Genomic DNA, 26,689 nt, shown 5'->3' on the forward strand with positions numbered 1-26,689 from the left:
CATTTTGAAAACTAGACCCACTAAGGAACTTATCTAGATGTGAGGTGAGCACTTTGAACCCCCAAGGGCTTCACAGAAGTTTATAATGTCAGGGCATGAAAATAAAAAAATCGTATTTTTTCCAGAAACATGATCATTTAGTCCCCAATTTTTTCATTTTCCCAAGGGTAACAGGAGAAATTGGACCCCAAAAGTTGTTGTCCAATTTGGCCTGAGTACGCTGACACCCCATATGTGGGAGAAAACTACTGTATGGACACACGTCGGGGATCGGAAGGGAAGCAGTGACGTTTTGGAATGCAGACTTTGATGGAATGGTCTGCGGGTGTAATGTGCGTTTGGAGAGCCCCTGATGTACCTAAACTATTGAAACCCCCCACAAGTGACCCCATTTTGGACACTAGAGCCCCCACGGAACTTATCTAGATGTGTGGTGAGCACTTTGAACCCCCAAGTGCTTCACAAAAGTTTATAACACTCGGACGTGAAAATAAAAAAAATCATTTTTTTTCCACAAAAATGATATTTTTGCCCCCAATTTTTTATTTTCCTAAGGGTAACAGGAGAAATTGGACCCCAAAAAATTGTTTTGCAATTTGTCCTGAGTAGGCTGATACCCTACATGTGGGGGTAAAACACTGTTTGGGCGCATGGCAGAGCTTGGAAGGCAAGGAGCACCATTTGACTTTTTCAACTCAGAATTGGCTGGAATTGAGATCAGACGCCATGTTGCATTTGGAGAGCCCCTGATGTGCCCAAACAGTGGAAACCCCCAATTATAACTCCAACCCTAACCCCAACACACCCCTAACCCTAATCTGAGCCCTAACCCTAACCCTAAGGCTGTGTGCACACGCTGCGGATTTTGCTGCGGTTCCGCAGCGGTTTTGGCTGCTGCGGACCCCAGTACCATGATTCCCTATGGGAATCAAAAACCGCAGTGCAGACGGTGCGGAATTTTCCGCGCGGATTATCTGCGGTTTTCAATCCGCAGAAAGAATTGACATGTCAATGCTTTCTGCGGATTCTCCTGCGGTTTGCCATCTCCTCTATTGAGGAGATGAAAAACCGCAGGACAAAACCGCAGAGCAATCCGCAGGTAAAACCGCAGGTCTTTTGACCTGCGGTTTCACCTGCGGATTTTACAAAATCCGCGCGGATGAATCCGCACCTAATCCACAGCGTGTGCACACAGCCTTACCCTAACGGGAAAATGGAGATAAATACTTTTTTTTTAGTTTTATTATTTTTCCCTAACTAAGGGGGTGATAACGGGGGGTTTGACTTACTATTTATGGCGGTTTTTATGTTTCGCGGCTGTCACACGCTAAAAGACGCTTTTTATTGTAAAATAGTTTTTGCATCACCACATTTTGAGAGCTATAATTTTTCCGTATTTTGACCCACTGAGTCATGTGAGGTCTTATTTTTTGCGGGACGAGTTGACGTTTTTATTGGTACCATTTTCGGGCACGTGACATTTTTTGATCGCTTTTTATTCCTATTTTTGGGACGCAGAATGAACAAAAACCAGCGTTTCATGAATTTCTTTTGGGGGGGTGAGTTTACACCGTTCCGCGTGCGGTAAAATTGATAAAGCGGTTTTATTCTTCGGGTCAGTACGGTTACAGCGATACCTCATTTAGGTCTTTATGTTTTTGTCGGTTTTATGCAATGAAAACTATTTTATATAAAAAATAATTATTTTTGCATCGCTTTATTCTGTGAGCTATAACTTTATTTTTTCGCTGATGATGCTGTGTGGCGGCTCGTTTTTTGCGGGACAAGATGACGTTTTCAGCGGTACCATGGATTTTTATATGCGTCTTTTTGATCGCGCGTTATTACACTTTGTGTTTGGCGGTATGATAATAAATCAATATTTTTTGCTTCGTTTTTTATTTTTATTTTTTAAGGGGTTCGCTAAAAGGGTTAACTAATGGGACAGTTTTATAGGGCGGGTCATTACGGACGCGGCGATACCTAATATGTGTACTTATTTTTTTTATCATTATTATTTCCAAAAAATGGATTTATTGAGGGAATATTTTTTTTTTTTCTAATTTATTTGGCGATTTTTTTTTAATTTATTTTTACATTTTTTAATTTTTTTTTTTACTTTATTACATAGTCCCAGGTGGGACATCACTGTCCTGTGACAGATCGCTGATCTGTCACATCACTGTGACAGATCAGCAATCTGTCACAGGCATTGAAGAAGACTTCCTCTTGCCTGCGCTTTGCAGGCACTGAGGAAGCCAGCTTCCTCAGGTCCCCGAAGGCCCCCGTCGCCATCTTGGATTCGGGGGCCTGGAGGATAGGAGCCCCCCGCAGCAGCGCTGCACATTGCGCTGCCGTGGGGGGGCTCAGGGAAGCACGGAGGGAGCCCCCTCCCTGCCGAAGCTTCCCTTTAACTCCCGGTACACCGCGATCATGTTTGATCGCGGTGTGCAAGGGGTTAACGTGTCGGGGGCGGTCCGTGACCGCCCCTGACACATAGTGCCGGGTGTCAGCTGTGATAATCAGCTGACACCCGGCCGCGATCAGCGGTGCTCACCACGTGGGCGCCGCTGATCGCGGTAGACGTACTATCCCGTCCACGGTCATACGGGCCCGGGTACCGTGGACGGGATAGTACGTCAGATGTCAGGAAGGGGTTAAAGCACCCGAAAAAATTTTTTTTAGTGGTTTTCGAATTCAATTGGGATATGTTCATACAGTTTTTGAAGAAAATTTTAGCACATACTTCCCACCCAAATGTACATCAACAAATGTTTCAAATCTGATAGCAATATCTCCATGCGTACATCATAGATGTATTTTTGCTGCAGTTTCTCCCAGACATAAAAATTACACTGAAAAGATAGCCTTGATTAGAAGGTGTTTTTTCGTATGTTTTTTTTTTTTTTTTACAAACACACACACACACACGAGAGGCACAGTAGATCACTAAAGTGAGAACACCCTTCAGATTTTTCAACTTTTTTTTATATCTTTTCATGGGACAACAGTGAAGATATGACATTTTGATACAATGTAAATTAGTCAGTGTACAGCTTGTATAAAAGTGTAAAATTTGGTGTGCCCACTAAATAACAGTAATTAATGCCTAAACCGTTGGCAACAAAAGTGAGTGCACCTCTAAGTGAAAATGGTCAATGCCCACCATTATTTTCAAGCACTGCTTTAACTTTATTGAGCGTGGAGGTAACTAGAGCTTCACAGGTAGCACCAGTGGAATCATCCTTCTACTCCTCCTTGAACTGGTGGATTTTAGAGACCGTGTGCTTCTCCACCTTCCGTTTTAGGATGTCCCACAGATGTTCAATAGGGTTTAGGTCAGGAGACATGATTGGCCAGTCCAGCACTTTTACCCTCAGTCTAACGCAAGGCTGTGGTCGTCTTGGATGTGCATTTGTGTGTTGTCATGTTGGAATACTGTCCTGCGGACCAGTTTCTGAAGGGGGGGGGGGGGGGATGATCATGCTGGGCTTCAGTATATCACAGTAATGAACTATAGCTCCCCAGTCGGCAACAGTCATGCAGCTCCAAAACCATGACTCTCCTCACCACCATGATTGACTGTAGGCAAGACAATTTTCTTCGTACTCCCCATCTGGTTGCAGCTACACACTTTACACCATCTCAACCAAATAAGTTTAGCTTGGTTTCATCAGCCAGCATGACACGGTTCGAGTAATCCAGCTCCTTAGTCTCCTTGTTTTCAGCAAAGTGTTTGCAGGCTTTTTTTGTGCATCATCTTTAGAAGAGGCTTCCTCCTGGGACAACAGCCATGCAGACCAATTTCATGCAGTGTGGCGTATGGTCTGGGCACTAACAGACTGACCCCCCACGACCCCTTTAACCTCTGCAGCAATTATGGCAGTGCTCATTCGTCTATTTTGAAAAGACAACCTCTGGATAAGACGCTGAGCATGGGCACCACTTCTTTAGTCGATCATGGCGTAGCCAGTTCTGAGTGAAACCTGTCTTGTTAAACCGCTGTATTATCTTGGCCACCATACCTCAACTCAGTTTCAGGGTGTTTGTAATCTTATTGCCTCAACCATCTTTATTGTAAAGCAACAATTCTTTTTTTCAGATGCTCAGAGTTCTTTGTCAAGAGGTGCCATGTTTAACTTCCAGTGACCAGTATGAGAGAGTGAGAGCAATAATACAAAATTTACCACACCTGCGCCCCATTCACACCTGAAACTTTGCAACACTAATGAGTCATATCACACTGGGGAGGGACATTGTGTAATTGGGCACAATTTGACCATTTTCACTTTGGTGTGTACTCCCTTTTGTTGCTAGCGATTTTGACATTGACTACTGAATTATTTAGAGGGCACACCAAATGTACACTGTTATACAAGCTGCACAGATTACTTTAGGGTATGTGCACACATTGTGGATTTGTCTGAAATTTTCTGAGCAGAAAACGCAGGTAAAAATCTGTGCGGGTTTGATGCGGATTTGTATGCGTTTTTGTAAGCTAAATAAAGATCTATTTAACAAAAAAAGTTATGTCATTTCTTTGTTCAGACTCTTTTACATACTCCATTGAAGACCATAATATCATTACCTACCATGTTCACATGTGTTTACACACAAAACAAATATAAGTGAATATCTATCGTTCTACCTATAGATATATCTACCTACCCATAGATATATGTAACTATAGATAGAAAAAAAAAAAATCTGTGTTAGGTCGAGGTCACACTTGCGAAAAACTCGCATGAGTCCCGCACCTCAATACCCGGCACTGCCGCCAGCACTCGGACCGGAGCATTCAGCTGCATAGAAATACATGCAGCCGCGCACTCCGGTCCTGAGTGGCGGCAGCATTGCAGGGTATTGAGGTGCGGGACTCATGCGAGTTTCTTGCAAGTGTGACCCTGGCCTTAAAATAAATGTTAAAAAAAAAAAAAAAGAAGAAGAAGAAGGGAAAAAGAAAATTGCGTGGGCTCCTGAGCAATTTTCAAAACCAGATAAGGAAAGCCAGCTATTTGGGGCAGACGTTTATAGCCTGGAAAGTGGGTAATACCCATGGATCTCCCCAGACTTTTAATATCAGCTCAGCTGTATAATTAGGCTTTACTGGCTATTAAAATAGGGGAGCCCCCCAAAAAAATTAATAGCCAGAAAAGGCTATGCAGACAGCTGCGGGCTGATATTAATAGCCTAGGAAGGGGCCAAAGATTTTGCCCCCCTCCCAGCTACAAACACCAGCTCACAGCCGCACCAGAAATGGCGCAGCTCTAAGATGCGTGAATTCCGGCACTTAGCCTCTCTTCCCACTGCCCTGTATAGGTGGCATATGGGGTAATAGTTGGGGTCGTAAGGTGAGATCAAGCCCGGCTTAGTAATGAAGAGGCGTCATTAAGATACTTATCCATTACTAATCCTATAGTTGTTAAGGGGTTAAAGACAGCCAGAATAAAGCATTTTAATGAAATAAAACACTACACAGTTTCCCATCTTGATTGTACTAATTCTTGCGACACCCTCGATCACCTGTAAAACAAAAAAAATTAAAATAAACCAACACAAATACTCACTGTTCCGACGTAATCCATTTAATAACGAGTGTCCCAGGACGATCTCCTGTGTAGAGCTGTCACATCAGATATGACCGCTCTACAGGGCCTCAGTGACACACTGACAGGAGATAATGGCTCATGCAGTGTTACCACTGAGGGTTCACTGGAATTCATTGTCTCACTTTACAGCACTGTGTGAAAATTTTCCCACACAGCGGGGCTGCAAGTGACAGGATGAATTCCAGTGACCTCTGAAGGCAGAGTGATCCATAGCGGGAGGATTATCTCCAGTCACTGTACACTGAAGCGCCTGTAGAGCGGTCACATGAAATGTGACAGCTCCACACGGGAGATCGTCGTGGGACAATCGTTATTAAATGGATTACGTCAGAACACGGAGTACACTGTTGGTTTATTTTATTTTTTTTGCAGGCGATCGAGGGCGTTGGGGATTAGCTGTATGGTGAGTATGTACTGTATGTTTTTTTGGGGAGGGGGGGGGGTTTAGTATTCAACACAGTAGCCGGATGATGGGACTACTACTGCCCCATCATCGGCTAATGCTGTCACTGTAGCAAACAAAGCCGGATAGGACTAGTAGTCCCATGGGACGATGCCTGCCTACACACAGCTGCACACACAGACACCCACACAAATTCACTGCACAGTCTCCGCCCACACACTCTTCCTCCTCCCTATCTTCAGTGTTTCTCGCACGCAACTCCACAAAAAACCGCAGATCTTTTTAAAACTGCGGTTTCACTGCGGATTTGAATGGCTCAATAGAAGTCAATGGGTGCAGAACCGCTGCAGATCCGCAAAAAGAATTTACATGCTGCAGAAAATAAAACGCTGCAAATCCCCATGTGCACACCAATTCTGAATTTCCCATTGACTTACATTGGTAGTGCACTACGCTGCAGATTTGATGCAATTTCGTACGTCCAAAAACGCTGCTGATCCGCATCAAAATCCGCAATGTGTGCACATACCCTTATTGTATCAAAGTGTCATACCTTCAGTGTTGTCCCATGAAAATATATAATAAAATATTTACAAAAAATGTGAGGGGTGCACTCCCTTTTGGGATATCTAATATATAAAGCTCAAGAGTGTGTGTGTGTGTGTGTGTGTGTGTGTGTGTGTGTGTGTGTGTGTGTGTGTGTGTGTGTGTGTGTGTGTGTGTGTGTGTGTGTGTGTCTGTCCGGGATTGGCATCCGCACCGTCGCAGCTACAGCCACAAAATTTGGCACAGTCAAACATCTGGACCCCGAGAGCGTCCTAGGCTATATTGTGAGGCGAAATTTTAACCCCGCACATTCCAATTCACCAAACAATTTTGCCCCTATCTACATAATGGGGAAAAAGTGTGATTCAAGCCCCGCCCCTCATTATGATGTCAATGGTTGCCATGGCGACGCTGATGTCATAATAGGTTGCAAGCCCCGCCGCTCATTATGATGTAATAATGGTTGACTATGGGATGGAGGATGTGTGATAGGTATATGGGCACTGGACTACGGGATGGAGAATGTGTGATAGGTATATGGGCACTGGACTATGGGATGGAGGATGTGTACGATGGGTATATGGGCACTGAACTATGAGATGACGGATATGTATGATGGGCATATGGGCATGGGACGGCGAATATGTATGATGGGTATATGGGCACAGGCCTATGGGATCTTGGATATGTATGATGGGTATATGGGCACGGGACTATGGGATGGAGGATAATTATAATTTGCTATAACTAACCACAGTTAGTTACTATGCCCGGGCAGCGCCAGGCTCTTCAGCTAGTACTGTATATAAAACTAAGTATGTTTCAGTGATTAAAAAAAGCAAACATGTGAGTTTTTCACATGTGGCTATTAAGACCATGTCCGAATACCCCCTAACAGCACACACATGCAAGTGTGACTGCTTGCCATCTACTGGGCAGTTCTGGATGCCTTGTTTTCTGTAATGTCCATGCCAATCACAGGACATATATATAGATTTGTTATACTGTACAGCTGCACATGTGGAGTGCTAATACATTTCTTATACTGAACAAATCCCAAACACCGTAAGAGACAAATGCACTTAGAGATATGTAGGTGACCGTTTACATAAACATGCAACCAAAACTTTTGGCAGGTTCTCTCATCAGGCCAGGATATTTTAGGATTTTGAAGTACCGTACTTTTATAGGCTTTTCCTGTTTAAGATATTGCTTTGCTAATTTTCTCCACTCTAAATTATAAAACCTCTGCCTGTCGCTATTAATAGTCATCTGGGAGGTGCTGCAGCCATAACTAGTCATGGTCTTTTCCCTGTTAGCTTGCCAATCTGCACTGATGAGACTTAAGGAAAAATGATCAAGAAATAACATACTATTCTTTAAAGGGAATCTGTCACCCCTTTTTCGAATATGAGCTGCCGGCACCGACATCAGGGGCTTTTCTACAGCATTCTGTAATGCGGCGCCTCCCATCTTCATACGATGCAGTCCTCTTTCCTTCCTGTCGTGGCTCCGGCGCACTGCTCTCCCCTGTTGAGGACATTCGAGCGCCATCAGCGATATCCAGCGGGGGGGGGGCGGTCGCAGGTACGTGTTACACAAAGAGAAATCGCTATCGATATCGCTGTTGTGTCACAAAATCTGTGACGCTTTAGCGATATCGCTATGTGTAAAAGGCCCTTAACTCTTTTCTTATCTTTCAGGTTACATCGGGCGCATATCTATACAGCATTACAGAATGCTGTAGCTAAGCTCCTGATATCTGTGCCGGCAGCTCATAATCAAAAAAAAGGGGTGACAGATTCCCTTTAAATCAGCTATGTGCACTATAGCTATGTGTCCTCATCACCATCTTTCTTTGAACATCTTTAAAGGGAATCTGTCACCCATTGTTTTGTGATATCAGGTAAAGATATCACTCAGTTGTGAGTCCCATAAGTATTCTAGTAGTACCTTTCATAGCCCCTGACCCCCCACCTTTGATGTAAAAATACCTTTTTAATTTGTCTTTTGATGTATGCAAATCAGGGTCACAATAGTCAGACCCCGAGCCTATGCATGGGTTGTTTACTGAAACATTAAGTTGAAAAATAAAAACACCCAGCAGCTAATGTGAAAATGGCAAGTTTTAAATTTCAGTTTATTTTTCCAATTTTAATACAAATTGAGATATATAAAAATGTAAATTAAATGTACTTTTATATAGGCAATTTCCTACTGATATTCCCTTTAAGATCTCTAAGGGCCCCGTTACACATAGCGACTCACCAGCGATCCCGACAACGATATGCCGCGCGGCACTTAGAAACCCAATGTTAACCTTTGTTACCAGCCCCAGCTCGCTGATCGCTGGTCTTCCGCCTGCCACACGCAGCGATGCGCGCTGGCCAGCGAGAGAACAACAATCAAAAAAAAATGTCCTGGTCATTCCAGGACGATCAGCAATACCCGATATGGGGGCCGGTCGCTGATAAGTGTCACACACAGCAATCTCGCTGGTGAGAACGCTGTTGCGTCACAAAACTTGTGACTCAGCAGCGATCTGTGTGATGGGGGCTTAAGAGTCCGCTTAACTTTTCTTCAAGTAATACAAACAGCAACAGAATTTTATTGTGCTGTACAATCCATGGCCATCACTATCCTCAAGTGCTCACAATCTCATCCCCTCATCTCATGCAGGTTTTTGAAGTGTAGCAGGAAATAAGAGTAGCATGAAGAAAACTACAAAACCATAGTGAGAACACACAAATTCCATGCCAGTGTGGCCCCACATTGGATTTGAGCCAGGGACCACTGCAGATTGATGGGTGCTCCTATAAATTTTCTGCATTCTCTGTACTGTGAGAAGCTGAATGAAAGTAAGTACAAGGTCAAAAGGTGGTAAAAACTCCAAACAGCCAGTACAGGAAAAATGCCCCCAGGAGATGGAGAGGAGAAACCTGAATGAGACATGGAATTCTTGTAAAACAGATGTCACAGTTATAGAAACTAGCAGGAGCCTATGCCCAGAAATGGTAAACTGTTTAATACATGCACAAGAAAAGTAGGTTTCTCACTGGTAAGAGGAAAGGGGAGAGTTGAGGAAAGAATGGAAATAAAGGCTCCCGTTATAAAACAAGACAAAATTTTATTCTTCTTGATTCTTTAAATGAGGCCAGAAAACTCCCTACTTGCGATTATATTATTACCATAACTTGTGACCTTTGATATGTGGCTTCTAAAAGTTACTGAAGATACAGTTATGCCAAAGAATGGCGCAGTATTAATAGCAGGGGTCAAAACCTTACAAAAAAGGAACTGGATCAGAAAATAGGCAAACACTATGCGTGGGCCACTTGTATTGGCATAATACTGTGACAAATTTATTGCAAGTTTATAAAATTTTCCAGCAACCCTTAGCAAATTTTATAAACACTAATATCAGAGCTAGAAGAGGTTTTTTGCAATTCATCAAGCCATTTTTACTGTAAAATTGCTTAAAATGAACTTTAAGCTTTGGCGTTTTTAAGCCAGTCCCATCAAGTTCTTGAGAAGTTAGCACAGCTCAAGCATTGGAAAGTGCATTAGATAAATTCATTATAATTTACTCCACTTTATTACAGAAGTGTTGTAAATTACAAAACTATGATGGTATGACAGCCATTGGCTGGGTCATTTTTTTTTGGAGGTGGCGCACAGTAGTTTCCTAGAACGCTGAAAGGAGATAAACAGAGCCCTATCCTTCCTTCAAGGTTTTCTTGTGCTAACATAGTGAAGAAGGCATCTCCTGACATCTTGGGTGTGGAACTTTTTTCCTATCATTTTTTGGGTTAGGACAGTAGGAAGGTAGATATCTCCAGTGACCTATGGAACCTAGATACTACTTTAGGCAGCGTCAGGCTTTAACACTACTCTATCGTCCATCACCATGGTAAAGGGAGGGTCTGCTTATGGGGCCTGTATATCGCTTACTCTCCGAGCTGATGTAAGGGCTACTAAGAGTATAGTCTTTGTTGTATTTAATTTTATGGACCCTTTAGTTAAAGACTCAAAGGGGGTTCTGTCAAAGCATTCAAGACCAAGTTCAATTCCCATGGAGGGACCGTGGCTACTGGGACTGATCTGGATCTAGCACATGCCTTAATAAACCTGACCATCCACTGATTACACAAGAGGTTGTAATTATATAGAGCACCTATGGCCGATACCTGAACTTTCAAGGTACTAACCGCCAGGCCCTGTTCCTGCACCTTCTGAAGGAACTCCAGTATCTCTTTTAGAGGCACCTTTCCTTCTAGGGTACACCCTGTAGATGACAAGAACTTTTTCCACGTCCAACCATAAATTCTTGTAGTGACCACCTTCCTACTAGCAAGCAAGGTAGAAAACAGGTTGGGAGAAAACAGTCACCTGAGGATGGAACACGGGTCCCTGAGCTAGGTAGTCCAGGTTATCTGGAAGGACCAACGATTCTGTGATCGACATGCTCCTCAGTCAAAAGAACCAGGGCCCCTTGGCCCAAAAGGGGGCTAGGAGTACTACTCTTGCTCTGTCCTGCCTGATTTTCCTGAGAGCTGCTGGTATTAGACATATTGGGGGGGGAGGGGGGGGGAAGAGGCGTGGGCCAGGATGACTTACCATCTGAGCCAAAAGGAGTCTACCGCCTGAGTATTTTCTTTTTGAACCAGGGAGCAAAACCTCTCCACTTTACTGTTCTGCCAAGTAGCTAAAAAGTCAATTTCCAGCCGCCCCCACATGTCTACCAAACGTCTGAGTATTGCTGTCTTGAGGGACCATGTGCCCTGTAGAAGCAGTCTGCGGCTCAAAAAAATCTGATATTATATTGTCCTTTCCTCTCATGTGAAGCGCAGATAGTGAAAGGATGTTTCTCGCCGCAAGGCTGGAAATCCGTTTGGTAATATACATTAGGGAACGAGACAGTTTACCCCCGCTGATGATTCAAGCATGCAACTGTGACCTGGTTGTCCGACAATATAGGATTGCCTCATAGGAATGGTAGGAGACTAACGCATTCTCTGCCGCCAGAAGCTCCCACATATTTGAGGAGCTTTTTTCCCACTACTGACCATGTTCCCTGAACCAGATGCTTGTCAAGATGTGCTTCCCCACCACCTGGGACTGGCGTCTGTGGTAACAACCCTGGAGACGTGAGGAAACCACAAGACTCCATCCCGAAGGGACTCTTTCTCCAGCCACCAATGGAGCGACTGTATAACCTCCCGAGGCAGTAGTAGTGTACCTTCCAGATACCCCTGCAAGCAATGTTGGATTTCCAACAGGAACCACTGCAACTTTCGAGTGGATTTGTGCCCACTTCACTGCCGGGATACATGGAGGTCAGGGAGCCCAGGAGGGGCATAGCACTCCTGAGGGACATCACAGCATTTTGTATTGACCTGCAGAGGGGACTGAGCAATTTTTCCATTTTCTGATCTGGTAGGTGACATTCTTACTGATATCCAATAAACTTTATACCAAGCTATTTGCGCTCCCGTTGATGTAGGATCCAAGGCTTCTTATTGCCCAAAAAAGGTTTATTATTTTTCAAGAAAAAGCACATACAATGCGTTTCGACAGTATAAAATGCCTTTCTCAGGTATATTGTAATAAATGTTCCAAAATTGTGGATAGCTTTATGGGACGTAGTATTATGCTAAATAGGGTGTGGACCACTAAAATTAGTTCCTAACACACCCACTATATAGCTGCTATACAAGTTTGAAGTCTATGCTTAAGTATTGTGCTTGTAGGGGATCTGCCGGCCTGCACCTCCTGCAGCTCCCGGAAGTGCTCCAGGTGAAAGGTCCGAGCGGCGTCAGAGCACGACTTCTGGTTTCCAGTCACGCTCTGTGACCGCACCGGGACGCAGGGCTGCCAGCTAACCATGTGGTGATGGAGCCGCAGACTCCCGCACGACCAAGACCCCATCGCCCCCACCCCCCGTGGCGCTTACAGAAATTGGCACCAGCCGAAGCAGAGACGATGCCCTGCCGCAACCAACTGGTCCAGGTCTGGGACTGCTTCAACTCATGTGACCACTGCGGCGAATAAGGGTCCTCAAGAGCTTCGTGCCATATACTGACGGAGCCAGTGATTGGCTGCAGCAGTCTTGTAGGCAGGGCTGGAGTCGGTAAAAACCTGCGACTCCAACTCCTCAATTTCCCTTACACCAACTCCACCATATATTGCTTATATTTAAGTGTAAAATTTATTGTAGCACAATGTGAACATCAGACATTTAATCATTTTCATAACACAATAAATCAAGATATTTAGATAGAACATAAAATATATTTATTGGAATACAACTTTAGAACAAAAAAACTAATAAATTGTAAATATGTAATACACTATGTAATGTCGAATATATATATCTCACTATGTAATAAACTATGTAAGTGGCAAAAAACAGTTTTCAACAAAAACATACTAAATAACATTTGTGCAGTCTATGAATTTGTTCTAAGAAATAGTATCGCCTCCATCAGCTCCTCCTTCATAGATGACCTCAAATCTGACCTAATAATTTTAAGGCTAGAGAACAACCTCTCTACAGTAACTTGGGTTGGAGGAAAAGTCGTAACCTCATGGGCAACATCTCTAACAATTTCTGGGTATAAAGGAATTAATTGCCTCATGCACAGTCAGTTTTGATGAACGGTTGAATTTTTCTATTTCTTTGAGAGCAAGTGAAACATTTTGCTGAAATATGGTCAATCTGCTTGCTAAAGGAGACAAAGTGAAATATTTTTCCTTGCAGCAATGCTTTGCCTGCTCCATGTCATCCAAATACTTGTCAAAGTCAAACTCATCTGATGAGGATGAAGATATGGCAGCAATAGCACTGTCAGGACCCAAGTCCTCTTGCGCATGGCAGTCCTCCTGTAGGCCACGCATCCTAACTGCTACCTCAGTCAGAGCTTCTTTTCCTTTAGTAAGCTGTTGATCATCAAGCAATATACGATGACTTGGGTCCTCAAACAGATGCCAGAAAATTTTTTATTTTCCAATAGCTGTGTCTCTCTCCGTTTCATTGAAGCAGAAATGCCATCTGCAATTATTGGGACAGGCAAAATAGCAAGTTCTTCCACTCCCTTATGAAAATGCCAGGAGTTAAATCTTCAGCTTGTAATTTTTTAGTCACGGTAAATGGGTAATTAAGCAATTCCTTCAATTCAGCCACCTATGTCCATTGACCTTCATTTAGGGTTACCTGAGGGTTCGCCATATCGATAAGAAACGGTTTTAGTTCCAGCAATCGCTCAATCATTAAATAAGTGCTGCCCCACCGAGTGGCTTGATCGACAATTGCCCCTTTCCCAGCATGTCTCTTCAAGACGGAATCAATTTTAGGGGTTCTGGCAGCAATAACCAATTTCCTCACTTTTCCAATCAGATTTCCAGCATGTCCCTCGTGCAGACTCTCTCTTATTGCCAGCTGCAGCGTGTGCACAACTTTCTCACTTTCCCCAGCTCGGGGCCCAGGAATCGGATCCTGTGCAGGGCAGGCACCCCTCCTCTCTCTGTTGAAGATGGCAGAAAATAGGACAGAGGAGGGGAGGTTGCCCCCTGCAGTCTGGAGCCGTGCAGGACGGGAGCACTGCAGCATACGAGTTTTGATAGGTGCGTGCCCCTGCTTCTAGGGGGGGGGGAAGCTGCCCCCCCTGCCCCTCGCTGGCTACGGCCATGATTCACACACAGCGTTTTTGCGGATCCGTGTTTTAGCAGTAAAAATGCAGTGACTCTGGGCATCCCAGCAAAGTCAATGGGTTTCAAGATGACATTCAGACACACTGTTTTGTGAGGATCAGTTTTTCAGCTGAATGAGCATGTCAGTTTGTGTGGCGTTTTTCTAATCCGCTTTTGCTATTGAAAACATTATCTATGAGCTCAAAAACCTTTCAGGTGATGCGTTTTTTTAAAAAGCTGATCTGATTTTGCAGCTGAAAAAAGTATCCTCAAAAAACGCAGCAAAAACGCTGTGTGAATGTAGCCTTAGATCAGGAATAGAACAGCCATTTACAGGACATTTCATAACTTTCCCAAATTCCTATGAAAAATATTCAGCACATTCTGCATTGAACTACTGTACCCAATTTATTATATATTTTAGGAGTCGGACCATTTTATACAGACTCCAACTCCACAGCCCTGCTTGTAGGTAGAGCGCACTTGTTTTTTCACTACAGTGAAGTACACAGGATAGAATATTTTAAATCCCAGACAAGCAACAGATTTTGCCAAAGAGCCCTGAATCGCACACAAACAAATATACCGTATTTTCCGCTTTGTAAGACGCACTTTTCCCCAAAATTTGGGGGGAAAACAGGGGTGCGTCTTACAAAGCGGACATGCCTTACCTAAGCTGTGATCGGGGCGTCCGGCGGTTGCTGGCCGCTGCTGCGGGTGTGTCCGGTGCCGCGTTGTGTGCCCGTCGATGCCCGGGGCTCTGCCAACATTGTGCGACAGGCCAGAGCCCCGGCATTTCCTCAGTTCCCTGTGTGCCGGTAAAAAGATGGCCGCCGGCGCGTGCGCAGATGGGATCTCGGGACCCAGTTCTCGAGAGATGAGATTTGAAATCTCATCTCTCGAGAGGTGGGTCCCGAGATCCCATCTGCGCACGCGCCGGCGGCCATTTTCCCTGGGTTCCCTGTGTGCGCGCGGTGGTGCCTGCAAAAAAATGGCCGCCGCGCGTGCGCAGATGGGATCTCGGGACCCAGCTCTCGAGAGATGAGATTTCAGATCTCATCTCTCGAGAACTGGTCCCGAGATCCCATCTGCGCATGCGCCGGCGGCCATTTTTTTTTTTACCGGCACTTCAGCGCACATATACAGGGAACCAAGGAAATGCTGGGGCTCTGGTCTGTCAAACAATGTCGGCAGAGCCCCGGGCATCGATGGGCACACAACGCCGCACCGGAGCACCCGCAGCACCGGCCTCCAGCCGCCGGACAAGTGGAGAAACCTGACACCAGCACAAGACTCTGCAGCAGCAACAGCACACATCGGAGCCCCCCCTCATCCCTGAATGCGGCCTGCAGCATCACTCCACGCCTGCCTCCTCCAGCAGCGAGCCTGGGACCCCTCTACACCGCAGCCACCAACCCCGGTAAGCAATAAGATGCAAGGATTATAAGAGGCACCACCATTTTATTAAAAAATATTTTTTTCTTATTTTTCTCCTCAAAAATTGTGGTGCGTCTTATAATCCGGAGCGTCTTATAAAGCGAAAAATACGGTAACAGGCATGTCAGAAATAAAATTATAAAAAGTCCGAAATTTAAATGCAGGACTTAATTTACAGAGTCAAGCGGAACTCTTGGGCCGCACTACAGCAATAGAACAATGCCATATAATACATCTCATTTCACCATACTAAAAATCAAATAAATATACTTTTATATTTCAAAATAAATGGGTTTTCAGAAGGTTAATTTCATACATAATTCCTTAAAAGCAACGTGGAGTTACACTGCTAGAAGTAGCCATCTAGTGCAGCCATAGGTTGTGCTATAGTAGAAGAGAGAAACGTAAAAAAAGAGCAGTTCAGTCTTCCCTACTTCAATCCACCGTTACTATAACAAGTGCAAAGACAAGTTGTACCTCCAAAGTACAGTATTCAAGAACCATCATACTAGATGCTGGCAGGTTTGTCTCATTATTGGGGACATTGCATTTTAGGAAGGAGTAACAGGAATTTACCAGGTGGAATATATGCCAACTATTTACGGATAACGTAATATATACTTATGATGTGCAAATCTCAGTCACTGTTGATTTCAGTTTACAAAAAAAAAAAAAAAAGCAGATGCAGTGCACTTTGTCTAGGATCAAGTTGTGCATCCTGAGCCTCCTATTTCAGAGACTGAATGCCAGTACTACTGTAAGGAGCAACAGAACTAAACAAGTGCATTCATATGCTATTCAGAGCTCATGGAAAGCAGTGACTGCTTTTGCAGTCACCCAGTGTTGGTTACTTATATACTATACGCTATAGATAAAACAGAGGCCTAATTCTATAACACATTTATTTCCTAAATAAGAAAATGATAAAATCCTGAAAATTCCTGAGGCTCCATTCTGCATATCTGATTTTGACAATGAAATAGTAAAGAAATAGCTGGAATTCCAATGTAAAATCTACACAATCCGTGGATTTTCTAAGCATAGTTGAACAACAGGCAACGTAGACTGAACTCTGAGGCTGGTGACACAACCATCCACCCTATCGGTAAGCTCATAATTTTCCGATAACTTATCAGCAGTGTATAGTGAGCATATGGTGACAGGGCCTCAGAAGCCTGTTGCTAGCCCAACAATAGAGAAGTAGAGCAGTCTACTAAGAGCCCCTGTTAAACAAACTGTCAGCAACATTTTTTAGAGCACTGGGGCGATGGAAAGCCTCTTGTATTTGCATTTTCCTTTCTTTTACAGGTGAAGAAAGAGCAACCAGATGTCAGCTTCAGAATTGAGTCATCCACTATAGCTGACTTAACTCATTGCGGAGTACGGTAATTGCAGGACCCCCTCATGTACTCTTCTCAGAAGACATGCTCTTCCCTAAAGTGTTGATTGTGGGCTGGATCTGATTATCAGAAGCCATGAATGGATTATATAAAGCCATATGAGAAAAATTTGCCAGGCGACAATAGTACATCCAAAATACAGTACACAATTACAGTGATTGTCTTGCAAGACAGAATGTTTGAGTCAAAATGTTAAGGCTGTGTGCACACGATGCGGATATATAGCGGATCCGCAGCGGATTTTTCCGCGCAGAAACGCTGCATATCCGCATTGTGATGTACAGTAGCCTTAAAATCAATGAAAAAAAAAACGCTGTGCAGACGCTGCGGATTTTTCCGCGCGGTTTTCCTGCGGTACAAAATCCACAGCATGTTACTTATTTTGTGCGGTTTTCCACCTCCCCTGTCTCCAAATCCGCAGGGGGAAATCCTCAGTGGAAAACCGCAGGAAAAGTGGAAGAAATCCAGAGGAAAAAGGCAGGTCATTTGACCTGCGGATTTCTTCCATTCTGCGTGGAAAAATCCGCATGGCTAAAAAGTCCGTCTGCACTCAGCCTAAGAGGCTGGCAGAAACTCCTCCGATATCTGCTACATGGAGATACATCATCTCTTTTACTCTGTTTTCAGAGAAACCATCTAACATTGTTCACACAAATCGAACAGGAAACGCGTCAAAGTTAAACTCTGGTTTGGAAAAGCTTTTAAAGTGGAAAAGTGCTCAGAGTACAATTCCATCTTATGAAGCTATACTTGGAATTGCTTTGGTTATCCACAGGTGAAGTTTAAGGGTGTGTGGACACGTTGCATTTTTTGCTGCGGATCCGGGAAGAACTAACATACAAAATCACTCTCTCCAATCCGCACAGCCTAAACCACCATAGAATCTGCATCAATTCCGCTGGACAATATATAGGAATCCGCAGGGAAACCGCATGCGTTTTACCCTGCGGTTTCTGCCAAGCAATGTGGATTTTTCTGCAGAAAAAAATCCACACCGTGTGCATACACCCTTAGACTAACCTCCCATGATGATTTTTTTTTTTTTACACTGCGTATTTTTAGGAGAAAAAAAAAAATGAATGTCACCAATTTTACTTAATGGGTGCAAAATATCTGCAATATCAAAGAGTCACCAAAAGCTCACTGCTGGAACGTAGCCTAATATTAGTGGCGGGAAATTTTTATGTTCAAGGGTTTATAGGAGGAAATTACAGAATGATATAAGTCAGTTTATTTGTTAGTAAGAAGATTCAGTTACTGTAGTTTTGGATTTCTCATATATAGTCGATTCAAAATAAATTAGGAAATTGTTAGCTAAGCAACCCCTGCATATATCCTACATTGCAACTTTACTCTTGTAGTTTATATATGGAACACTGAGCAGAAATGGTGCAAAATCTAATGCAGGGACCAATAAAACTTGTTTAGTACATAAGTATTTTAATCCCATTGCATTTATAAAGGGGAAAAAAAAAAAAAAAAAGTATCCTGCATGGTATACTGAATGTCTGTAAAGCGCTGTGTAACTAATGGCCCTATATAAATGAGTAAAAATAAATATGCAACTGTATAAACATACATTGGCATAGATCGAGAGCATACCTTAGGCAGGGAGAGGATATGAAGCAAGTTAGGACAATTGCATTATAAAATAGAATGAAGTTCTAAAAGCACAAAAAAAATTAAAAAAAATACCCCTCTTATCATGAATAAGCAGCCTGCTAATGGTGTGCAACAGCATTGTGGGTATGAGCACAGTGCTCGGTCAGGAAAGGGTTCATAGATTCAAGCGGTCCTGCCAGAGTTTGGCTGAACACAATGAGTGTGCCTGCCTGGGGGGTGTGCATGCTTCTCAAAACACCTGGCTTTTTTTTTTTTTATTCCTGCAGCCTTCAAGTGCCAGCACAAATCAAGTCATTTTATGCTATCTACCCTTTAAAACAAATTTTTTATAAGCCTGCCTGTTTGTACAGGATCTATGTCACTACAATATAAGTATACGGAGAAAAAAAAAAATACAAAATGTTAAAAAAAAAAAAAAAAAAGGGAGAAAAATGTTACACATTAGACATCTCCACATTAATTACAATGCCTTGTGCCACAGTCTTGGAACTGACAACACGGAAATGACAGCATTATTTCAGCAATTAGAGTCTGAATCATTAATAAACAAGAGCTTTCCCAATTTAGTTGAAAAGAAGGCCTGAAAGACAGCCAAAGCACGAACACAGGCCATCAACTGGACTTTTGGCAGTCTGGAGAAGAAAAAAAAAAAAAAAAAAATATGCAAGATTTTTTTTCCCTAAACCTTCTCACATCAATATCCATAAACTGACAAAAACAATGGGAGACATAACACATTTGGTATTAATAAGCTTTGTATTACTCACCATCATATAAAAAAAAGAAAAAAAAAAAAATCAGATCTGCACAATAATAGGATGTGTGTGTAACAGATTTGATATTGACCACGGCAGAATATTAAACATCCCCAAAAATAAGGGGGAGTGGGAGGGCTGCACATCTGACAAGGCCCTTTCTCAGTGGGTTTACAATCGGATTGGATTAAAATCATATTTTAAAAGTACATGCGGTATATTAAAAAGTAAACTTAAAGAAATTACTGTCAGAGTAGCTGGTCAACATTCTAGCTAGCAATAAAAGTTAAGAGCAAGAAAAAAAAAAAAAAAATACAGCAAGAAACAAAAATTAATCTTTTCAACCATAACTAGGTAATCCTAGTCCATGCATGGTACCATGACCATATGCCAATTTGAAGAACTTAACATACCGTATCTATTAAACACTAGCTGAAGAGTCCGGCGTTGCCTGGGCATATTAACTAACTGTGGTTAGTTAGAGCAAATTATAATGATGATATTGCACGTAAAAACATTAAAACACTACAGATTTGCAACACAAATTAACTAAACGAATATCGAAGTATTGATAGTATTTTATTTTCAATTCAGAGCCTTTTGATAAACATTTTTGTTTTTTCCTTTCGGTGCAAAGATGAACAGATTTTTGGCAGTTCCAACTCGGAACAGGCCACATAAGTTGACCATGAGAAAAACATGGAGATTGCAAATCAATCCCTACTACTTTCAAGGACTGTCCCTGAGCCTTGTTAATGGACATTGCAAATGCCATTTGAACTGGAAACTGGAGGCGTTTAAAATCAAAAGGCAAATCAGATGGAATGAGTGGAATTCTTGGAATGAAAAAGTTCTCTCCTTTGGCACATCCTGTTGCTGAGCTGTGCATCTAATCATATCCTGTGTGATACCGTCTGCTGAGCTGTGTATCTAATCCTATGGATGGAGTCACACTATTTCTCGTGCCATAATCGCATCGCACTGCACGGACTGGCCAGCACTTCTCCTGACCCGAGAATGACAGCGTGATGGATTACTATGCAGCTGTCAAGCTCAGGTCAGGAGAGTCGACAGCCAGTGCGAGTTTTACCATGCGATTCTCGCACGAGAAATACGGCAGTGTGTCTCTGCCCTGTCCTGTGTGATACAGTCTGCTGAGCAGTGTATCTAATCCTATCCTGTGGGATACTGAGCTCCCCCTGAAAGTCTGTGTCAGAGGGTGGTCTGTGTCAGCACGGTAATAAATTGTGGTATTTCCAGCTTTACAGAAGGACAATCACACCATAGAAATGATAAGAATAATAGGCCTCAGTTACCACAACTGTCTACAAGGAAAACTGTTGCTCATAGCAACCAATCACAGCTCAGCTTTCATCTTTTAAACAGCTCTGGTGAAATGAAAGATGCTTAGAGATTGGTTGCTATGTGGAGTGGGCGTGGCTTGATACACATACACTCAGTTTTATATATATTTATATATAGTCTTTTAAGAGGACTTAAAGAAATATGGGCTGTGTCACAAGTGCACAATAGATGCATTTTAAGGGATATATTATGCCGTCGTTAGACCCAAGGTCAGATAGTAACTAGAGTAGTACTAGCGCAAAAAATGTGTCCGTAGTATGCTTGCTTGAAACTCTGAAAAGTGATATAGCGAGCCTAAAGTGAAGAATTACTAGTTATGAATAAATTAAAGGATTTTTTTTCTTATAATTTAAAATACAATTTCCAAGGATAAGCATTAAATAGAAAATGTAAACAGCATGAAGACTTTTTAAAAATGTTTTTAGATAAACCAAACTACCAATATAAAATAGAAGAAACTGTACAGGACAAATCAATTAGCACAAGTTAAAATTAAATAAACGCATAGAAATAAAATCAAAGATCATGACAGTTCTGTATGGAGAATTAGAACATGAGAAAAAAAAAATATTGGTGGAAAGTCAATAGCGTTTCAGACTGCTCCTTAGTAAAAGCAGGTTTCTGTACAAAGGTTTAACCAAACCCTAAGGCTCTGTGCTTATGGGATTTACAGTGCATTATTTCATCATTAAAATAGCTTCCAGCCTCTCGCGGGAATCGTATGTAGCAGACACATCTAAATAGAAGTTCTCCATCCCTAAATACATTCCACACAGCCTTAATTAATGGTATCTAGGAGATAAAAGACACTCAACCAATTCTACAAAACTGAACCCTCAACATATCATTGTATAATGTAAAAAGTAAATAAAAGCTTTTAAAAACGGTATACAAAAACTGCAGGCTGTGCTAGAGCACTAACGTCACATTTCTAGACACTTCAGAGTATTCAGGGTAACAGTGAGCCGAGTTTTGGCGTCATCACCCCTTTCTTTTCAATTTTAAAATTACATGGGCCCTGCATGAAACAAGTAGAAACATGTGGAAAGCAGTCAGCTGCGCCCCCTGAGAATGTCAGCGCCCACCTGCAAGAGCCAGAAGCTCTTTACATGCCCCTGATCTACAAACTCAATTACTCTCTTGTCACATCACAAGCAGAAAGGTATTTAACCCTTTCCTAATGACAAAGTAAAATGAAGGAAAAAATAGTTCTAATCACTTGACAAGCTATATAATATTACATGTACACTACACAAAAATGGTTTTAATGTACAAAAAAAAAAAAAAAAAAAAATCCTTGAATCCATTATCTGATCGTCTGACAGCACTTTATGGCATTTACTTGCCTTGTAGATTATTGCACACTGCACTCAGATGACATCTGCTTGTCATATAAAAACAAAAAAAAAAAAACAAAAAAAAAAAACACTCAGATGAGAATAGATTGAGTGTCAGAAATATTTGCAACAAATCTGCAGCATGTGAATTAGCCCCAGAACTGAACGAAAAAGACAGACTTATAGACATACAGGGATTGGAATGCCAACTTCCAAAACTCTGAACAAAAAAAAACAAAGACACTATTCAAAATTAATTTGAATAAAAGATAATTCAGAATATAGACTACATTTTATTGGATGATTTCTAACCTAAAAGTGACATTTTATAATGCAAAAAAAGTCTGATAATGTAGCACTTGACCAGCCTTGTTCTTATGACACAGCAATAAAGTACCGTATGTACGTAATGTATAAAATACACGTTACAAAAAATATGTATCTTTATAAATAATATCATTAACTGATGCGAGTTTATTAATAGTATACACACACCCCATTAATCGAGATGTCAATTGTATACACCATATATTTTTGAAAAAAATATTTTACATTTTTTTCTCAAAAATATTTGATGTATTTGACATCTTATATAATGGTATGTGTAATTACGTACAAAAATATTTTTCCTATACATACACAATTACATATATCATTATAAGAGACTTAAATATTATAAACCATATATTTAAGAAAAAATATATATACAAAAAAATAGACAGCTATATAGATATTTATATATATTTAATTCCCAAAATTAAAAGTGTATATATTTTTGTTTACATTTTTATTACGTGTTTTTTTGTTTTTTTTTTAGTCATCCATTTTTTCTGAGCTTTTCATTTCTCCAGCTACTTTTTTTGTTTTCAAACCCCCCCCACCGCTGTAGGAGTGTGCTTAAGTGGGTACATGACTGCAGAATATGTTTGCACTTCACAAATAAAAGGACAGATGATCACACACATCACCAAGGCAGCAGCCTGTGCTCGGATCTGCACCTCTACAACACAGGCGGCTGCATCAGCAGAGCCAGGGAGCAGCAACAGATTATAGGAGGAGGATGGAGGGTTCATATTCCTACCAGAAGGGAAGTTTGCTGGGAGGAATCCTGTTGGATTTACTCTGAGCTTTCTCCGCTATTCTCTGGGATTTCGCTGACTCCAGACACTTTGTCACTTGAACTTGGAGGGAAGAGGAGCAGCCCTGGAAGAAAGGGAGGGGGGAAAAAATAGATTTGACTTTCATGTTTCTCTATACAAGCTTCTGGAAGCGGACATTACAGGAGTGGGGGTGGGTGGGGGATTGTCTGCTGCTGTGGGCTGGTTTCCTTTTCCAAGGCAAAGTTCTTCCTTCTTTTGGAAAAATGTGAAAAATTCCCTTTTTTTCCCTCCTCTACTTTTTTTTTTATGTCAGATTTGCCGCGTGGGTCAGAGCACTCCACAAGTACTTGTAACGGATCAGGATCCTTTGTCATGTACCCCATGATCAAAATCACCTGACCTCCCCTCCTCCCACCCCCAAAATTTGTATTGTACCCCAATATTCTGTCCTAACCTCACTCAATCCCAGAACGTTCAGAGAAACCTCAACATTACAAAAAGCTTCCAACTGTGGTGGACAGGACTGTAGTGTTGTCCTGAAATTCTGGGCCTCCCATGGCTTACAGCGTACCCCAAAAAAAAACGAAAAAAAGCCTGGAAGCTGACAAACATGACTGTAGACTTAAGATATCCTCCAACGCCTTATGCTCCAGTATCTTATCACAAGGAGCCCCAACTTTAGAATTAAAGCCTTTTTGACCTGTGCCCCCAAAAACAACCGCAGCTCACGCAATGACCCCAAAAGAATTCCACTAAACCACAACCTATGCAATACATCCACGGCACACGCAATGCTCCCCCAAAGAGACAGCACTAAGCCGCGGCGGCACACGCAATGCTCCCCCAAAGAGACAGCACTAAGCCGCGGCGGCACACGCAATGCTCCCCCAAAGAGACAGCACTAAGCCGCGGCGGCACACGCAATGCTCCCCCAAAGCGACAGCACTAAGCCGCGGCGGCACACGCAATGCTCCCCCAAAGCGGCAGCACTAAGCCGCGGCGGCACACGCAATGCTCCCCCAAAGAGGCAGCACTAAGCCGCGGCGGCACACGCAATGCTCCCCCAAAGAGGCAGCACTAAGCCGCGGCGGCACACGCAATGCTCCCCCAAAGAGGCAGCACTAAGCCGCGGCGGCACACGCAATGCTCCCCCAAAGAGACAGCACTAAGCCGCGGCGGCACACGCAATGCTCCCCCAAAGAGACAGCACTAAGCCGCGGCGGCACACGCAATGCTCCCCCAAAGAGACAGCACTAAGCCGCGGCGGCACACGCGATGCTCCCCCAAAGAGACAGCACTAAGCCGCGGCGGCACACGCGATGCTCCCCCAAAGAGACAGCACTAAGCCCCTGCCGACACACGCAATGCTCCCCCAAAGAGACAGCACTAAGCCCCTGCCGACACACGCAATGCTCCCCCAAAAAGACAGCACTAAGCCCCTGCCGACACACGCAATGCTCCCCCAAAGAGACAGCACTAAGCCCCTGCCGACACACGCAATGCTCCCCCAAAGAGACAGCACTAAGCCCCTGCCGACACACGCAATGCTCCCCCAAAAAGACAGCACTAAGCCCCTGCCGACACACGCAATGCTCCCCCAAAGAGACAGCACTAAGCCGCGGCGACAAACGCTATGCTCCCCCAAAGAGACAGCACTAAGCCGCTGCGACACACGCGATGCTCCCCCAAAGAGACAGCACTAAGCCGCCGCGACACACGCAATGCTCCCCCAAAGAGACAGCACTAAGCCGCCGCGACACACGCTATGCTCCCCCAAAGAGACAGCACAAAGCCGCGGCGTCACACGCAATGCTCCCCCAAAGAGACAGCACTAAGCCGCCGCGACACACGCGATGCTCCCCCAAAGAGACAGCACTAAGCCGCCGCGACACACGCGATGCTCCCCCAAAGAGACAGCACTAAGCTGCCGCGACACACGCGATGCTCCCCCAAAGAGACAGCACTAAGCCGCCGCGACACACGCAATGCTCCCCCAAAAAGACAGCACTAAGCCCCTATGAAACATCCAATACCTTTGAAATTAATTATGGCACATGAAATACATCCCTCAAAAACTACACTAAACAATTGTGCCTCATGCAATACCCCCGAAACAGCCACAACACTAGCACTGCAACCCCTAAAATACTGCACGGAGCCAGGTATACTGTACTGTACCCCTCCTCCCCTTTCAAAAAAAACTGTAGAGTTTCACAAATCTGTAACTTGCGCCCCCCCCAAAATGTAGACGACTCCTGTAAGTGTGCGGTGTGGGCCTCCCGCACCCCTCGCCTCCCAGAGCCCACCTCCCTGTGACTGCCCCCTTCTTCCCCGGCTCTCTCCTGACAGACTCCCCCCTCTTTCCTCTCACACACACAGAACTTACCCGGGCGGGCGGCTGAGGACACCCCACAAAGCGGAGCAGCAGCAACTTCTCCCACTCTGCCTATTGTCCGCGGAGCTCCTGGCCGGGGGTTGGGGGGGCAGCACCCCGGGGAGGGCCGAGCACGGTGAGGGGAGCGGGGACTCGGCGCTAGCGATGCGAGGAATGCTCGGAATGAGGACAGGAATGAAATGAACGTCAGGACCGAACCAGCGGCGGAGGCGTGTCCCGGGTGACGTCAGGCTCCTCCCTCACAACCAGCCCCGGGGGGCTGTGCCCTGACGTCACGGGGAAGTCCGAAGGGGGCGGGGAAAAAAAAGTCTGTCGGCTCTGCCCACGTCTGTAGCCGCGCGCTTCCCGCCCTCAGCGCGGTCACGTGGTACGGGATTGAGCGGGAAGATGTGTGAGGGGGAGATTGCGCTCCTGATCTGTGAGGGACACGACGACGGCGCCATGGCTGGCTGGCTGCGGCTGTCCGTAAGTGTGTCATGGTCTACTCACAGTAATGGTTGGACACTCTGATTTTTTTTTTTTTGTCTTGAGAGGCTTTTTAACACATTGTACTAAACATCTCAAGAGACAGAAAGTTTTTTTTATGTTTTTGTGTGTTTTTCACAGACATTTGTGCTGGATAAGTTTTAGTCTTGAATGACACCATTTAGTTTATCATCTAGTGGAATAAAAAAAAAAAAAAAAAGGGCAGGAAAATGGAGAAAAAAAAATATAATTTTAACTTTAAAAGCAATAAAAATGGCACGATTAACCAGGTCAGAACAATACCAAACTATATAGATATATGTATTTTTGGGGTAAAACAAAAACCCTGAACTTTGGCAAAGAATATCTATTTGTTTTCACCATTTTGTGAGACCCATAACTTTTTTTATTTTTTGGCTGAAAGTTGTGTCAGGCTTGATTTTTTTTTTTCTTGCGGGCGAGCTGTAGTTTTTATCAATACTATTATGGGGTCCATAATAATTACAGATGAGAACTTGCAAAATAAAAAAAAATTGAAAAACAATGGTAAATTTAAACAAAAAAG

General features: G+C 43.4%; 1 protein-coding gene and 1 long non-coding RNA gene across 4 annotated transcripts in view; one reads left to right on the forward strand and one right to left on the reverse strand.

Annotated features, from left to right (window-relative positions):
- TEAD1 (TEA domain transcription factor 1) overlaps positions 1–25,811 on the reverse strand; it is a 268,582-nt gene extending 242,771 nt beyond the window's left edge. For 2 of the 3 annotated variants that reach the window (XM_073578361.1, XM_073578358.1), the window contains exons 1-2: positions 25,651–25,811; positions 23,246–23,367 (exon numbers count right to left, since the gene is read on the reverse strand). The gene's annotated coding sequence lies outside the window, so the exon portion shown is untranslated. The remainder of the gene's footprint in view (positions 1–23,245; positions 23,368–25,650) is intronic. The other variant, XM_073578359.1, reaches the window with a different exon arrangement.
- A 159-nt stretch (positions 25,812–25,970) lies between these two features.
- Positions 25,971–26,689, forward strand: part of LOC141092317 (uncharacterized) — a 97,656-nt gene continuing 96,937 nt past the window's right edge. Inside the window, exon 1 of the long non-coding RNA XR_012232761.1 lies at positions 25,971–26,124. This is a non-coding gene — a long non-coding RNA (uncharacterized lncRNA). The remainder of the gene's footprint in view (positions 26,125–26,689) is intronic.

The sequence above is a fragment of the Dendrobates tinctorius genome, unplaced genomic scaffold (assembly GCF_039654945.1).
Source record: "Dendrobates tinctorius isolate UK_male_01 unplaced genomic scaffold, ASM3965494v1 ptg000059l, whole genome shotgun sequence".
In the NCBI taxonomy this organism is placed as follows: Eukaryota; Metazoa; Chordata; class Amphibia; order Anura; family Dendrobatidae; genus Dendrobates; species Dendrobates tinctorius.